This window comes from Xiphophorus maculatus, chromosome 3 (genome assembly GCF_002775205.1).
Source record: "Xiphophorus maculatus strain JP 163 A chromosome 3, X_maculatus-5.0-male, whole genome shotgun sequence".
Classification (NCBI taxonomy): domain Eukaryota; kingdom Metazoa; phylum Chordata; class Actinopteri; order Cyprinodontiformes; family Poeciliidae; genus Xiphophorus; species Xiphophorus maculatus.
In genome coordinates, this window is record NC_036445.1 from 25893564 (window position 1) to 25911875 (window position 18312).

General features: G+C 40.2%; 1 long non-coding RNA gene across 2 annotated transcripts in view; it reads right to left on the reverse strand.

Moving 5' to 3' along the window:
- Nucleotides 1-5225: 5225 nt before the first annotated feature.
- LOC111608057 overlaps nucleotides 5226-18312 on the reverse strand; it is a 71954-nt gene continuing 58867 nt past the window's right edge. For both annotated transcript variants that reach the window (XR_002752514.1, XR_002752515.1), the window contains 2 exons: nucleotides 8442-8573; nucleotides 5226-7015 (listed from right to left, as the gene is read on the reverse strand). This is a non-coding gene — a long non-coding RNA (uncharacterized LOC111608057). The remainder of the gene's footprint in view (nucleotides 7016-8441; nucleotides 8574-18312) is intronic.

Genomic DNA, 18312 nt, shown 5'->3' on the forward strand with positions numbered 1-18312 from the left:
CGCACTCAATTGTGCATTACCCCTTATAGCACATAATGGTTTCAGTTTATACGTTTACAACTACTGTATCTCCCATTGAGAGGTGTATTATTGGTGGGTCGACTTCAACCCCCCTTCATGTTCTGGGACCTTTTAATTGACCACGAGGTTTGACAAATATTTACAGATCACATAATGACATGACTTGGATTGACTGAAGATTAGACCAAAATCCAATTAAGAGTTGGTGGCAAGACTTGAATGATGCTCTGTATAGACACTCTGATTACTTATGAGATATTCCACAAATAGAAATAGGCAGAAACTTTAGTCTTTATACGTGTAAAACTGATCGAGACAGAACTGCAACTCTCACTGAACGAAAAGATAAAATTTGAAAAGTTTCAACAAAGGCAGGTGGAAATTTTCATGCAACAATTTTTATATATTTTCTACATGCATGTATCTATTTTTTATGTCAAAGTTCTAGAACTACAGGTTTTGCAAGGTATGGTATGTAAAACTAGCCAACATGACAACTGCTTTTCTTGCTACATCACTAATATCTACAGACAATCGTATTACGAATCAATGGTAATGTAATTGTTGTATTAAGTATAGTGTTTTATGTAAAGGTATAACATATTTATTTATTGAGGGCTGTTCTTGTGGCCAAAACAATGCAGAATGACTTACCAAACATAGCAAACCCATACCAGCATACAGCCAAGGTATATAGCCAGATCCATTTTAAATATTTCTCTCTGTAAATATTTTCTTTCTGTCGCCAGTGACAACTCCCTATATTTACTAAGGCCAATGGCGACGGAAAGGCAACATTTTCCTGGTTGTTTTTCCATAGTGTATAATTTCCATAACATGCGCCGCTATGATTTGGAGGTGTCTGGACGGCTGATGGGATCGTCAAACTCTGGAGAGTGGGGTGATGACCTTCCACCTCATCCATCACCCAGTGATGGACATGGGAAACCGGTCCCTGACAGGTTTGGAGGACAAGGCGGGGGTGGAGAGTACAAATGGGGTTAAGGGTAGGAATGAAGAGGGATCGTGGTTGCCACTGGATGAAAGAATGGAGGGGGGAGGAAACTGGAGAGAAGTGTGGCCAGGATTGAGGTCAGGGATGTATGATTTGGGAATTACAAGAGCCACAGCTAGCCTGGTTAAATGTTTGTGTGGGGGGACAAAGATGGATTATCTGACAGTATGGGCATCTATTAAATGTGACATATAAACAAAAGTGAATTATGTCACTTGGGCTAAAATCGTAAGTATTTGGAAGTTTCGAGTTCAGGAAAACTTGAAAAAGTATTTATCGCTTTAGATTTGTTTGTGATTTATCATAAATGTTTGATAGTACATACTGCATAATTCTAATCATTTGCATTCAGTCTCCTTTACTCTAATACCTATAAATAAAACCCATCTTAACCAATTGGCCAAAGAGTATGGTGGAAATCAAACAACGCATGGATGTCAACTTAACATGGTAGACTACAGGCAACTAAAAGCTATCTTATAAAATTGGAGGAGCAGTAGACAGCCACAGCTAAGGCTAACAACGTCTAATCCAAAAACTTTAAAAGCATTACAACTTTCTTTTATTAAAAGGGGGGGATTATGCAAAATCACCTTTTTTAAAAGCATACCCAAAGTGTAGCTTTGACTTACTCATGCATGTTTGAGGAATCCTCCCTCACTTCGCTCCTTCAAACTAGCGGCAGCAGCACTAGAAAAACACCTGGTGGAACTTTAAGTCTTTAGAGCTTATCACTGAACGGTTGTAAATGACATCATGGAGAAGCACTGTTGTGATGTCCTGAAGGCAGTGCCGGAAAGTTCAGAAGCTTCTTAAAGAGGCAGAAGCTAAATTTCAAGGCATCAGATGGGAAATAAAGTTATTTTAAGTTATTTAAATACAGCATTTGCACAACAACTGAACATAGCAGAATTACTTGTGTTGTGTGCCATTGTGCTATGAAATGAAACTATGTATCCCAAATACATAACACGGCCCCTTCAAGGCAAAAGTCCGAAAGTCCCCTTTTAACAGATTTTTTCTTTTTTTTTTTTTGCTCTTGGTTTTATTAAACTGCTGGATTTTGAATTGGGGATTTAAAATTTTAGATACCACTGGTTTAGAGTAAAGAAAATAAAAGGTTCAAATACTAACTTAAAGATAAGTAGTTGGACTGATCTTCTCAGTCCAATCTGAATAAGCCATCGAGGCCTTTATGGCATTGATTGATTTTAATAATATGAATAAGACATAGAATTGACTGGTGTCTGTAAAAGTAGAAAGACGATACGTCAGTCTAATTCACTATGGAGACAATCAAAATTGATCACTCTGGGATGAGATAGAAAGTTGGTTCTAGCAAATACAATCTAAACAAATACATTGTTGTCTCTTTTGTCTACCCACTGTTCCAAATAAGATAAGTTCAATCAAAAGGCAGAGTTGGGTGCTACTTATATGATATTAAATATATCTACTCCATAGAATTCTTATGCAATAACATGGAAAAACTGCAACAGAGTGCAAGTGGTATGGATGTCTTTTCAAAGCACTATAGAAGACCCAGTGTTTTGTTGGTTTACCTAAAATCAAAAGAATAAAAATAAAAGGAATCAGCCCGGTCCAGTAAAAGTCACGAATCTGGCCCTTGGGAGCAAGTTACACGCAGAGCAAACAATAAGAAAAACATCCTTCAACCCATAAAGCCAGAACAGACTGGCACCACTGGGATGTGCCATTCTTACACACACTCACAAATGTCAGGATGAGGTAGCGACATTTGACCCCGTCCATCTGATAAACCGCTATCATTTTTGATGCATGGATGTGCGATCATATGTTTTCCTTTGTCTGAGCTAAATGTAGGCATGTCTAGACGCTTCTTTCTGTTTTACTGCTGCTGTTCGCTCTGTATTGTGCGCGACGTGTCAAAAGTTCACTTTTTTTGAGGAAGTTGAACAAGACTCCTTCCCCTCTCCTGTCTGACAGCAGCTTCATGCCTGGCATAGTGAAACCAGGAACAGGCCACAGTGGAGCTGCCCCGGTTCACTCTTACTCATAGACCTGCTGTTTCACTTTTTTACTTTGATTTCATTGCTGAATATTTTCTTGTTTTTGCACTTGAGCTGGTTTATCGAAGCTCATCTGCTTACCGTGAAGCAAATATCAAGGTTATCGTGTCTTGGATCAGATTAGAGTTTATTCGGTAAATAAGGATAAGCTATTGTTGGGACACAGAGCACAACAAGGATTGACACACATGTGGAAGCTTAAAACTGGCCGATTTTGTTTTTTTGTTGTTTTTTTTTCTAGTAAAAATAAGAAATATTTCTACTAATCACTATAAATGTCTGTCGTGTTTTTGTGCTCTTGCTTTTATCTTTGGATTGAAATCAGGACACACACACACACACACGCACACACACCAGGCATGTGTGTGTGTGTGTGTGTGTGTGTATTGTGTAAAACAACAAGCTGCCCTTGCTTGTCTTCTGCTGGCCGGGGCCTCTGTGGGTTGGACAGTTTGTGAAAATGACAGGACATGCCAACAAATTGCATCATTTCTGCCTCTGTGGCCGAGGACAATGGGCCACCATATGCTGAAGTGGGGAAATGAATGGAGCTCATTTGTGCTGGCACCCCGAGCTCTTGCCCCCCCCCGACCCTGCTGGGGCCCTCCGTGGCACCGGGGCCGAGGCAGACAGACAGGGTCACTCTGTGCCATGCCGCTGGACCCCGCTGTCCGCTGCCACATCCCCTAGTGCAAAGCACACGTTTCTGTGCAACGCGTTGATAAACAAGATGAAACATAAACATAATAAATTAAAAGTTTGTCTTGACAGAGGCAGGACTTTGATTGAAAACGCTTACAGTTTTCAGACTGAACAACACCCCATGTGGGACCTTTCAGTTCCTGCGTCTAAAAGTAACTGTAAGGACAACTTTCTGTTTGTCTGTTTCTTTGTGTGTGTGTGGGGGGGGGCTGTATGCTTGTGTGTGCAGGCCTAGGATGATGGCAGATGATTAAGGAGTGGCTGCTCTGTTGACATGAGATACTAATGAGGATGAAATGAGAAGGTCAGGGCTCGTCTCCAGGAGGGGGTGGGGGGTGAGCTCTCCTCCTCCCCCGCCGCCACCACCCGGTCTTCCCTCCCTCTTCTTCTATCCCCGTACCCCCGAGTTGCCTCCTTTCCTCAGGATGGACGGCTAATCCCCCCTCTTAATCGGAGCAGGCTGGCTTGTGCATAGTAACACATCTACACACTTCCAAACAGGCCTCTACATCTTCATAATGGAGGTAATTAGTTGTTCAACAAGGCCAGCTCAGCATTATGATTAGCACCTTTCTTTCTTTTTCTTTTTTTTTTGAGTCCACTTAAAATTTGACCACTTAGGCCCTCTGTTGTCAGTTCCTTCTGCTCGACAGCCAACACAGGGGACAGCAACGCGTTTATAAAGCAGAAGCTTTAATGAATCTCGTCCTAGAAATGTCGATTAACAGTGTGTCGGACCAAAACTAGCAAGGCAGTCTGTCTTTATTGTCAACACATTACCTACCATCGCATAGTCAGGGCCCATGTTAAGTCTGTTAAATGTAATTCTGAATCATTTGTCAGATTGACAAATGATTCAAAAATTGACTATGTAGAATTTTGAACATTAATTGAAGGCAGCAAGTTTGTAAGCAACTTTCATTATGTTGAAAAGATACAACTAATTGATAAAATGATGAACAGGAAAATGTTGTGTTTGATTAGCCAAAACGATTCTTGGTAAACTGGGATTTGCCCCTCATTCCTTGCCACCTTAAGAGAATAAGTATTTAGCAAAAAGATAAGTACTTCACTACAGAAGTATTTATAGGTTCTAAATATTTCCGAACCCACCAAACTTGTTTGGATTAAAACGTGTCTAAATGAGTTTAAAGTCGAGATCATTTTTGTGTAGACGTGTGTATCATAAATGCACAATATTACCGGCATGGTATCAGTATCGGCCGATATTGGCTGTAAAATTTTATATCGGCCATTTCTTAAAAATAACTCACCTATATAAAATGTGTTCTTTTTATGTGACAAACCAGTGACAATGATGCCTGCAGCACAGCACGTCAGATGTCATGAATAAATTTGACATTAAACATAACGCAAGTTGAAAGTGTTGCATCATTTTCAACCTCTTTTTTAGCATTTGGTAGCAGGCTAAGTCGTCAAAGATAATGCAGTATTTTAATTCCACAGCAGAGAAAGCCATATAGTTTCAATAAGTATAGGAAAAATTTGGTATCGGTTATCGGCCAAATGAGTTAGTATATCGGCATACCGGATATCGACCAAAAACCTAATTCCTTCATAATTCATAATACACCTGCATGAACACACTGAAACTACAGTTTCACTTACTTTTTCCACCATGTTTTGCAAGTCAGTTGGGTGATACAGTTCTTACTGGAAAATATTATACAAGTCGAGGTTGCGATTTTTATTTTACAAATTCTGACTCTCATGAGTCTTACCGGTGAACGCAGGAAGGACTGCAGTCCACCACAAGAAACTACAAACTTTGGACACCTTTATTATCACTATTCTAATCCTACTAGACTATTTATACAGCCTGGTGTATTGTGATGAAATGCCACCTAAGCAGCCAGTCCAGCTGTGAAATTTTCTGCCTACAAATCGTTCCGTAGTCAGCTTTTAGTGGTATCATAGGGAAGTGGAAAGGCTTTGTCAACTAAGACATGAAGTCACAGTCTTGGTGAGTCTTAGTGGATCCCGAGGCACAACTTTTCAGTGGAACAAACAAAAGATCCACAAAGACACGGATGAGCGAGTTTGGTGTGAACGAACCAGACGGTCTTGACCTCAACCAAAAAGATGATTTGGAATGAATTAGTGGAGACTGCAAGCTCTTGTGGATAATTGTTCAAAACAAATAAAACACACATCTAAAAATTACAGAAAGCCTTCATAGAAAATTTTAAGTTGTTACAGCTGCAGATGGTTTGATATCATGCAAAACACTAAAGATTAAGAGTTGAATGTCACTCAATTTCTTCTATCTGTGAATGGTGACTAGCAAATATTTACAATCTATGGAATGTCCTAAGCCAATATAACTTTGACATGTCATGGCATCTTGAAACCTGATGTTGGACATCTACAACATCAGGTTGTCTTTATAACGTGTCAAAAATAAGTACAAAATGTCCAAAAAAAGGGCTTAGAACATGTGAGTTTAGCCAATTTCAAAAGACAATTAAATGAAAAACCTTTTTTTTTTATTATATTCATAACACAGAACTGAAATTGGAAACATATTGTGACTTAATTTCGCTTAAATGATTTAAACCTCGACTGGCTTACTTGGCAGCTCAGAGGTATAGTACAGGTGGGACAACATTGACCTCAATTTATTTTTTGCCTACACAAATCACTCGGACACATGGAGAAGACGTCTAGATACTGGTTGGAAACTGTTTTAAAAGGGTTTTTCCACTTAGTTGGAAACAGTTGCCAACTAAGTCAAAGTTGGCCACCATTTCCCATCTCAAAGCTTTCTGGGTAAGAAAATTAATGCTAAGTTTCCTTTGATGGGGAGAAACAAATCTGTAAAGCAAATATTGCTGTTTCTTAAATTCACACATCTAGATGTCCCTGTTCTTGTTCAGATTTCAAGTAAATATTTATTCCCCGAATAACAAAATCTTTCTGATGGAGCAAAGGCTAACAGTATGATTAATTTGAAAAAGAAAAGGTGTTGCAAAGGTTTTCTTAGTCTCCTCTTCATGCAAAGATGAAGTCATGTAATCAGAGATAACCTAGACAAAGGCAGTGCTGACAGCTGTCCAGTGATGCAGAATAACAACTTGTCTGAGTGTAGAGGAGCTCCTAATAAAGAAGGTGTGAGGGTCTCTATCAGCACGGTGAACTGCTGACCCCAACAAGGGGAAGGAAGTACTCAGCCAGCTGCGCGCCATTTTTCATCCCTGGGACGGACCTTTAAAAGAGAGGCAGAAAGAGGCAACATGAGGGAGAGAAAAGGGGAGAGAGAGAGAGAGAGATGTATAATGGGTCAGATGAGGGGAAAAAATACTCTTAGTCTTGTGAAGTGCAGTGAAGTGTCATATGGATGCCTCCTAAGTCGTGACCTCTGTGAATTTTAAAGACTGGTCATCTCAACTCGTTAATCAAAGGCTGATGCGTATCACGGTGACAGACCCCACACACACACACACACACACACCCACCCACCCACCCAAGAGTGGCCTCAGCCAGGTACCATTTATCTTTTTTTTTCCATTTTAACACAATAGGTTCATGGGAAGATGAAGACTCTTTAATTGCCATTCAGTTTCACTGAGGTGTAACAGAATGTATGTTTGATACTTCCTCCTGAACACATGCTCACATGTAAATGTATTTAACAGAACAAATTATACAAAGAGGCAGGTTTGACTGAAGCAAAACTGCTGAAGGCATCTGCTCATATGTAAATGCTGGGAAGTACGTTTTTAAAAAAAAAAACAAGCAAACATACATCTCTGGAAAAAATTAAGACACCACTTAAAATGATCAGTTTCTCTGATTTTACTCTCCATGTGTATATGTTTGGGTAAAGTGAATATTGTTCTTTAACGACATGTTTCTGATATTCCTAGCAAAAAGTTTGGATTTATTTGCAGAAAATGAGAAGTGGTCAAAATAATAAAAGTGATTCAGTGCTCTCAGACCTCAAATAATGCAAAGAAAACAAGTTTATATTCATTTAGAAACAACAATATTAATGTTTTAACTCAAGAAAAGTTCAGAAATCAATATTTGGTGGAATAACCAGGAGGTTTTCAATGGGGTTCAATACAGTGGTCTCTTTTTTTTTTTTTTCCATAGCTGTATATGCAGCAGATTAAAATTTTTATGCTCCACTAATTTGGAAAACGCTTCCAGAAAACTGCAAAACTGCTGGAACACTGAGTCAAATCCAGGCTAAAACCTCCACCTGTTTAGAGTTTCCTTTTGATTAATAACTGAAACAATAATAAACACATTAGATGTATATGTGCTTGATGATTTTGATGGCATTTGACAAAATTCAATGTTTCTTGCTTGTTCTGTAATTGGTTGCTGCATTATGTTTGTATGGTGCAATGAACTTTAAACTGACATGTTGCTGAAATTCTGCACAAAGAGACTTCACTTGACTTCTAATATAGGCTAGCAAATCAATACACAAATTCTTAAGCTTCCACTTTTTTAACTTAATTTACGTTTTTTTTTTTTTTTTAGAGAAAACATTTATTTTAAGTTTCTTTCTTTCTTTGAGGTTAATACAATTGTAAACCTGCTAGGAAAAGTTTTCCCTGTGTTACTTTTGTGTGTCGTGTTTGCAGAACAGAAATTTCAGCCGTCCCAAGTAGATTGCCTACCACATGAGGACGAAACGGAGCTCCTTAAAACACGCCTCCCATAAAAAAAAAAGAAAGAAAAGAACTCCACCAACGACGTGCTGTTGGCATGCAATTTCTTCTCCCCACGGACGTCCGATTTCCATCTTCCCCCTGTAACAAAAGACGGAGGTCGTTGTGGAATTCATATGGAAATTAAAATTGATTTTTTTCCCCCCCTTATTTTATTATTATAGCAGCAAATAAAATATGCTTAGTCACAGGAAATGACAATTTCCGCTTTCACCCACGAGATGAGGCCGTGAGGTTTTGAACGACAAAACCGTGCGGCGCTAAAATATGAGCACGCTTCATAAACTCGCCCGCGGATAAAAGTCTCGTTTTGGTCTGGCGTGATCGCTCTCGCTCTCGCTTGCTCTGTTTGATCAGGAGCGAGGGGCAGGGAGGGAGTGAGAAAGAGGGAGAGAAAAGGAGGGAGGGAGGAAAAATGAGCCTGCCAGTGGTTAATTGAGCATACAGATTCCTAATGTGTCAGGCGGTGGCCTCGCAGATGAGGGATGGCACTTTTTTACGATGCATCTTCCTTTGTTTCCTCTTCAGGCCTAATGAAGTCGGTCCTCCAGTCGCCACCTGGGCCGGACGTTCAGGCACCACAGACATGCTGACCTCCCCCCCACCTCCTCCCTGCCACCACTAACACACCCCACCTTCCCTTCATTCACAAAGTCTGATAGCAATTCAACATCTTCAACACTCCCCTGCCGCTTCCTCAGCCTCGGCCAGGCCGGAGATAAATACACACACACACACACGCCTGCCATGACACACGGGCTTGACCAAAGGCGTTGCTCAAACACTCACACTGTATTTATACGAGTGTGCGAGCGCCTAGTGCACAGCGCAGGTTATTAGCTGGGATAAACTCGCACTCTAGACTGATATTCATTATATAAACCGCAGACCTGTTTATTTTTACAGTCTCAAAACAGCAAGCATCCATTATCCAAGGTTTTTTTTTTTTGTTTGTTTGTTTTTTGTTGTTTTATTTTTGGGAGGAGGGTTGAGGGTGGTGTCTTTTCATACATGCCTTTAGGTCACCCACTAATGAGCTTAACACTGAGGAAACGTGGAAGCGATTAGACGAGGTTTGGCTGTTTCAAAAACACACACACAAGAAAACAGGGCAGCGATATTGCGCCTTATGATCTTATATCGGCCCAAACGACAAAAAGAAAGGGAGACGAGTGATGGAGTCTGAGGAGTACCGTCGTTCTCAAAGAGAATGACTTCACTTAGTTTAAACAAGCAAATGTTTTTGGGGGGGGTTGGAGGTTGCTAGTTCCCCATTTCCCTTCTTCTCCTCGTTGTCTCTTTAGCAGGCCGGCCTCAAAAACTCCTTTAATACCCCTTTCCCTTTGCTGCAGCCACTCGGGCTAAGTAGTTTCTGGTCACCCAAACATGTTCAAGGTGCTCCGTGACCATATGTTTACTCGCTGGGGAGAAGAAGAGCGAGAAGGCTGGACTCTGTGACCTTCACCCGGGTTGAGCAATGAATACTCCAGGCTCCTCTCGCTTGGGTTCATGCCAGGCGAACACAGCAGACAGGCATCCCGGGCCCACAACAGGATCCCCAGCAAGAAAGTAATGACACCAATTGGCGGAAGCTGAGAGAGTGGAGGGAGAAAATGTTTCAACTTTTTAGCTTGCAGTTAGCCCAGATAATTAGCTAGCTAACAGCGGCTTGCTCTAGAGGGTTACTTTAAAGGACAGAAAGACGAGGAATGATGGTATGCACGAGTAGCATGCTTGACTACATTATGGGCATTGATATTTTTGTTAAAGGTATGCTGGTTGTTTTGCATCTTTGATCCTATTAACACCTTTTTCTGGCACAAAATGGTGCCATCTATTGTTGGACATGTCACACTGATTTTACTTTGTGTTACAAATGGAGTGACAGACCTTCAACCAATTATTAAATCATGAAAAAGGTCAGCTGAATGGGGTGTTTAATTTGAGTAATCTTGCCCCAAGAGGGGATCTGAACAAAAATAAGTGGGAACAGGGTGTAATATAACATTTTTAAACCATAATAGAATAGAATAGAATAGAAGTACTTTATTCATCCCAGCAGGGAAATTACTTCGCAGTTACAGCATAGCGCCAAGACACAATAACAACTACCACTGAGTAGTAGTTGTAGATAAAATAAAAAATAAAATATAAAAAAAAAATACAAAATAAAATACAATTGGATGAAATGAATTGTGAGACTTGCTCTATTTTTTATAATGGTGTTTACATGTGAGGGGGCAGAGAGAGAGAGAGGGGAGACATGAGTTTGGTATTTTGAGGCGACAGGAGGTTCGTGTTGGGTTCGGGGGCCCACACGTCCCGCAGCGCGCCGGCGAACGGAGGGATGGACCAGGAAACTTGCTTCTAAGTAAAATAATTGGATTATTCATAATTTATGAAAACTTAAAAGAAAATAAAGTTCTATATAATTGGACATGGGTACAAAATGGTTTGTGTAAAGCAAAACGGCAATGTAAAGGTACAGAATGTGCTATGAATTGGCGAAAGGATAAGCTAAACTAAAGCCGTACAATATTAGATGGTTCTGTAATAATCCATGTTACAGTTTCAGCAGCAATTGGAAGTTTAAAGGTCAAACAAGCTAACAATGCTACACATGCTAATCTTATTTTGTGTGTAAATCATGGAATATGATAAAATCATACAATGAAAAACTCACATTAGCATCTACCCAGACTGGATTCACTCATTCTTTCAACATTGGATCACATTCCAGTTTCTCTAGGGAAACTGTCTCTTGTAAAGTTTATGTTCTACATGAAACTCTGTCCTCAGACCTTTCAAATACACCCAAATCCAACTTCCATTTTTTTCTTGTTTCATTCTATGAAATCATTTCCTTATTTACCTCCAGAAATACATATTTTAAGAAGCCTGGCAGTAGAAAGACCTCAAACAGTGGCGACGCTTCCCTGTTTTAGTTCTCTTGGCTCCCGCCAAAAGTGTCATGGTTTTTACAAATGCATAGTGCCACTATAAGAAAATCAGGAGGTTTTTGTTTCACATCTAGCCTAGTGTTTACAAATTCTGTTCATAATATTAAATCAAGTAAAGTTGTCTTTGTGTTTCAGTCTAGACTTGTGGTATTTCTGGAGAGTTTGTTTTTGACAGAAGTTCACAATTTTTACAATTTTTAGTCTACGCTTAGATATGTGACAGACCAGGCAGATCGGTGTTGTCTAAACTTAGAGATAAAAGTATCTAAGCAACAAATCAAGATCTCATTGACCCTTGTCTAAATTAAGCCTACATAGAGCTTCAAACAGTAAAATCAGGTTGCTTGCTCATTGGGAAGTAAAATAATGCCCGTTATTGCACAGCATTATTTTACTTTCAAATGATCTTCTATTTAATCCTATAGAAAACATTCAATGATGTTTGATCAGGTCATTGTGTTACAAAATGCCCGCCTATGAAAAATGTTGAGACTCCTTCTAGTCTGAGGTCCCAACCTCTGACCCAGTGTTCAGTTAAAACTACTCAATTTCAATCTTAACAAAAAGAAATTTCTAACTATAGAAATAACCCATTTGTTTGTTTTTTTTGGGGGGGGGGTTTGTGTGTGTGGGCAGGCGGGGGCGTGTGGGCGTGTGTGTGTGGTGGTTGCGTAACCTCTCCTAGCGTCTTGAATTATACAATCCCCATGGGTACTAAATAAGCAACAGATTAAACCTGCACTGATAACTGAAAATGTCAGCGTCGTCGAGTCAACGGGGGGATCTTCAAGGGAGGGAAAGAGGGCTGAAGGAAAATGCCATTACTCTCCAGATAATTTAAACATGTGTTGGCATTTATCTTGGTGGTCCATGTCCGAGCACTAATGACAAACTCTTGTTATTAGTGCACTGAATCAAAGCCAAGTGCGTATGCCCACCCAAAACTGTAATCCCTTAATGTTTCCCACTCTCTAATTTGGAATTACAAAACCTACGCTAGATTCATAGGTGCAGTAACTCTTCAAAGCGCCGTAAATACAGAGTAACAAAACACATATTTGACCTTGTTTGGTGTGTTTTCTTTTTTGGAGCTCTCCTTTCACCGCCGAACTTTATTTTCGTGGGAAGATTAAATATTTCTGTTTAAAGACACCCTATGAAATGACTCCAGTCACTGTGCATACACACACACGCACACACCCACGCTCCCCTGATTTCGGATGGATAGATAGTTCGGAAGAGAAGGGGGTAGAAGGGGAAGGAGGTGTGTGTGTGTGTGGTGGGGGGTGAAATATATAATCTCCTGAAAAGAATGAGGCCCTCTGGGATTTTCTGAAAGTGGCCCCTCTCTGGCCTAGGGTAGGGGGAAATTGGGTGAGTGCTGGTGGTGTGTTGGAGGGGGGCGGCGAGAGGAGAGGGGTGTACTAAAACATGGCCACTCCACACTGTAACTTGAGCCAGAAGGGGGCCAATCTGTCAAATAATTAGCTGTTGCCCGGCACAAAGGTTTTATTTGCAGGAATTTCATCGAGGCAGGATTGAATAATATGTCTGTGTGTTGCGCGGGGGTCATGGGAACATCATCTCTTACTGGTGGGCCATAAAAGACGGCTAAATGATAATGAGAAAAGGCTCCGGTAATTCAATTCCTCAAGCGTCGGTTTCCATCTCCCCCCCTCCACTCCTCCCTCCTTCCACTTCCCCACTCTCTCTCTGTCTTTTTGTCCTTTCTTTCCTTCTTTCTTTCTCCCTTCTTTTCTTTCTTTCTGGGCAGCTAATTGCCAAACTTTGTGTTGATGTTGAAGTGGTCTGATTCGGTGTGCATGAAAACACACTTATTTTTACATACAACAACAAAAACAGAAGGTTTATGTAGAATCAAAATTCCTCCTTTGAATTTGGAGTGTTGCGAAAGAATCTTAACTGAGCATCAATCGTGTAAGCCTTTGAGGTATTAAAATTAGACAGAATTAAAGAAAAGTAAAGGAATAACACGCGTAATTCTCTCTGAAAATAGATTTAAATAAATTAGAGTATCGATCCCCCACCTACGGAAAGCAGAACGTATAATTAAGGATGTGCAGTTCTCTACCTAAACCCACTGGCTAAGTCATCTTTTCTTTTTTTTTTTTTTTTTTTGTACACTGACCTTTAACCTTTAAAAGCAACCAACCAGGAAGTGGCTAGTGTTAAAAGGGATTGATTGGTTCATGGCCCGTGGATGATTGTTTATATCATTCCATACTGGAGGTTTGACCCCTGCTGACCTCTCCGAGGACCAGTCCGCTGAGAGCCATGACCTGCGTCCATTTGCAACGGCGCTAATTACCTTTGACGGCTTTCGTTTTGCATCGGGGCAGTAAAACGAAGCCCCTGCAGTGGCCTGATTGAAGCAAGCCGCCGCCCGGCCACTCCACGTCATGCTTTCAACCCCCCACCCCCCCGTATGTCAAACACATTAAACTTAATGTACCAGCAAATCTCGCTCAATTATTTGTATGTCGCAGAGGTTGCGCGCACATGTGTGTTTACGTGGCGGCCCTTTTTTTAAACGACGCTCGTGTGTATGTTCAGCCCATCTGAGCACGCTCAAGCATGCTGGTGTTTACATGTGAGGGGGCAGAGAGAGAGAGAGGGAGAGAGAGGGGAGACATGAGTTTGCCATTTTGAGGCGACAGGAGGTTCGTGTTGGGTTCGGGGGCCCACACGTCCCGCAGCGCGCCGGTGAGCGGAGGGATGGATGAGGAAACTTGCTTTTAAGTAAAATAATTGGATTATTGCATTCTGTGATCTCGCTAATTATAATGAAAACAAGGTTACTATTTTCCAATTATTATTCTATGCCGATTCTGTTCCTCTCTAATAAAGAGGGGCACTGATGCAAAACAAAATGCCACAACTTCATTTCCTGCCTGTGCCTTAGAGCTATTCAGAGATGAGGAACGAACAGCCCCCCAGCCCCCATTTGCAAAATTTCACTTTTTTATTTCCCAAACATTTGTATAGAACACATACAGATACTATCTGTTGCCATGTGCAGTTTTTGCTAATCAAATTTTGATACAACACACAAATTGTTCTGCATTTCTGAAATGATGTTTTGTTAAAGGTTTATAAGCAGCTAATATCTTCCCTGTGGTGGATAACTTTCTTGGCATCTAAATTCATATTAGTCGGTCACAGAGAATGAGGCTAACAACTCCATCTTCCACAATGCCACACCAGTTTGTGCGGGAACTATTTTATGAACCTTTCGACCACAGTCATGTTAGCGATGTATGGTTATTTACACAAAAGTCAGTGGTTATTTAAACAGGAATTAGAGGTTGGAGGTGGTGCATCACCAATGATCTTCCTGTGGGAAACACGTGCTGAGAATGGAACATGTAAAGCAGAGGTAGGCAGGTATTCGTTCACATTAGTGTCATGATTAAGGACAGAGATTAACTAAGATTTTCTAAAAATGTACTTAATAATAAACTGAGTAGGATAATTATTGGTATTAGCTGGCAGTTATTACTACCGTCATTGCAAGTGAAGTGTACATTTAAAGACAAGCATTGTGTTATGTATTACTTTAAGTTGTTTTTTTTCCCCTTGTAACCTTTAGTTCGGCTGCCCCAGGATCTGATGTGACACATTTTCATTCAGAATGGCTGTTGAAAAATTAATGAAAAACAATATTGGACCTTTACTTTTCAGACAGCAGCTCTGACCAGAAGTGCTTTACATATTCCATTACCAGCATGTGTTTCCCATGCCACCATTGGTGGCTTACCGCTAATATCTCAGTTGTCATGTGAAAAACAGTCATGACTTCTGTGTAAATAACTGCCGAAAGCAAATGTGAAAAATAAAATCACCTCTAGATAAATGACTGTGCTGCTTTTCAGATTGGAGTTGTTTCAAAAGTATAAAAGTCCACTTTATTATGGAGCTTTAACCTCCGGAACCAACTCATTTAAGATGTTGAGAAACTTACAGTACAGAAGATGAGATATTGAGTGTCTTCACCATTTAACAGAACATCATTTTAAAAATAGCAAGTTTCCCTTTAAATAACTCTCCTAGATTTTGCTAGGTCAGGTGTAGTTAATTCCCTTTTTTCTCTTTTTTTTTGCTGTCCTTGGTCACTGCGCATAGAAAGTAACACCAGTCACTCAATCACTCCGCTTGTGACAAATCATTGCATCAAATCTTCCCTCTCTGCGTCCCCGTTCTTCCTCCCGCCACATGCACCGACACACACGTTCATGCCGTTCACCCTCAGTCGTTCATGCCTCTCCGCTCTCGCCCTTGTCAGTCTCCCCACCAAATTCCCCGGATCACAGAACATCTGACAGTATTTCATCTTGGATTTTGAGGATAAGTGAGGGGATTTCGGTTCAAGCTCAGAGCTTAGCATGAAAACGCAGCTCAGTGACAAAATCCAGGAGGTTTACACACAAAATGGGGGTGGGGGGTGCCACCTCTTCAACCCACCCCTACTCCAATCTCTTTTTTTTCTTTCCTCCATTATCGTTCCCCTGTGTTTTCTCTCTCTCTCTCTCTCTCTCTCTCTCTCTGTGCCATGTTTACAAGGTGTTGTTAGATTTAGTTGTGACTGTTTGTCTTAACCCAGCACTGATATAGCTAAATATAGCCAAGTATGCTAAATAGTTATTTTATTATGGAATCCGAAAACAAATAAATTGTATTTTATAAAAAATATTTGTTATATGTGATAAAATTGTTCATAAAATGATGTTTTCATTAACATTTGTCATGCAAAAAGTATTTGCCCTCTCAAAGATTTTCTGTTTTTGATGGGTTTTTTGTTGTTATACTTAATTATTCAAATCATTAAGCAAATTTTCATATCATGCAATGAGGGAATACAAACTGCAATTTTTAAAGATGAGTTGGGTATAGAGGTTTTTTTAAAAAAAAAGTCAATCCACGATATTTTAGTTGGATTTTCTTCAGGACTTTGACTAGGCCACTCCAAGGAAATATATCATTTAGGTGTGGACTTGCTGGTATGTTTTGAATCATTGCATAACCTAAATGTATTTAAGGGCATGACCTTCTTTTTCAGGATACGCCAACACAAAGTAGCAAATTTTCAAGCAGAAATAAAATCACATATATGTTTTAACATTTTTATAATCAAAAATCTGAACAGTGTGGCATGCACTGAATAATTTATTCTTACAGCCCTAAACCATCTAATTAAAGCTGGTGGTTAAACCATGAGAAAACACAAAACAGTTAAAGGGAGGTGAACCCCTTTGAAAAAAAATTAAATAAAAAGAAGGCATTGAAAAATCAGCTTTCGCTAGGTGGCAAAGTTGGACTGGGCGATATTGACTGGAAGTTTTATCACAATTTTTTATGGAGTGCTTGTGATAATGATACATTTGACAATAAGGACTATTTAGAGGTAATTGTATGACTGTGACTTAATGGCACGGCAATCACAGCTCTGCAAAAGCACATATTGCTCTTCAAAAACATTCTCATTTTTAATGCGCTTCCTTAGGACACCAGGCACATGAAGAAATGTGATTCATGTCAGTAAGCAGCACACAGTAACTGCATTTAACCATATTTTTAAATTTATTGATCCATTCAATGAACAAACAGCGAAGAAAACTGTAAAAACAACAACCCCAACAAAACTGACAGTTTAGGATTTTTTAAAACATCATTAATTGGAGGTTTTTGTGATAACAATTCTTATCATGAAAAGAAATTTATCATGATAAATGTCCATCCCTATTATAAAGCAATAGTTTTTGAAAACAATGACTCCCAAAGCCTCCATTTGTTACTTTGGAGTAACAAATGGACTTTCTCCAGACATAGAAGTCTTGTACTTCTATAAAATTATCTCCTAGAACCAAATCTCAAGGTACAGCTAGAGTTTGTAGCCTTACTTGCGCTCCAGAATAAATGTCTAAAAAAATCCTTGAAGTTTCCTAGCATTATGTTTGATCATAATAGCACTTGAGTGCTTTTCGTGCACATTTTGCTACAGCTTACATGTAGCCTGTAATAACAGGTGAACTGTGCAGACCTCTGTATCCCTCCACCCTACATACACACCTCGCATAAATATCTCCAGCCCAGGTTAACCCTGGAAATAAAGAAATAAAAGCAATACATGGAGAACCTGAGGAGAATCTTGAATGCCAGTTGCTGGTGGGAAAGATGGATTGCCTGAATTCTCCACCAATCACCAAACAACACATTGGCCGCAGCATTGATTGATGAAGTATTTAAGTCGTCAATCTCACATCACCTGCTTTTCTTTTCTCTCTTGCAGCCAAACAGCTGCAGAAAAGCGATGCTGTGTCTGCACATCAGACAGACCCCGACCTACGGGAAAAACAATGCAAGGAGCTGCAGCTCGGCTGCTTTCCTGACATCAGAGGTCAAACGGAGACGCCATACGCGGTTTAAACTCTGTTCATTTACAACCACCTGTTTACAAGTCACACACAGATAGCGTTCAAGAAGCAAGATGGAGATGATTGATCTGGGAAATTTGTGGTTATGCGTACACTTCTTAGACTTCCAGCTTAGTTATGAATGCACCGCCTCAGAGTAACGTCCATAGAAACATTATCGCTCACCTTTGACCTTATTCAGAGACCTCTTTGTAGTGTGTGATGCATTCAATAGCATAATCATGCTCGACTACCTTTAGTTCGAACGAAGGAAAGATCATCATCGACGAAAATGCTCATACAGGCAAGGAGAAAACATCCCACCTGCAGGCGTTGCGTTGACAGAGCCTCAGAGGGGAAACGCAAGCCGGTGACTTCTTGGAGTTATTCCAAAGAGGCCATTGATCCGCCGGTTAACCTATTCTCCTG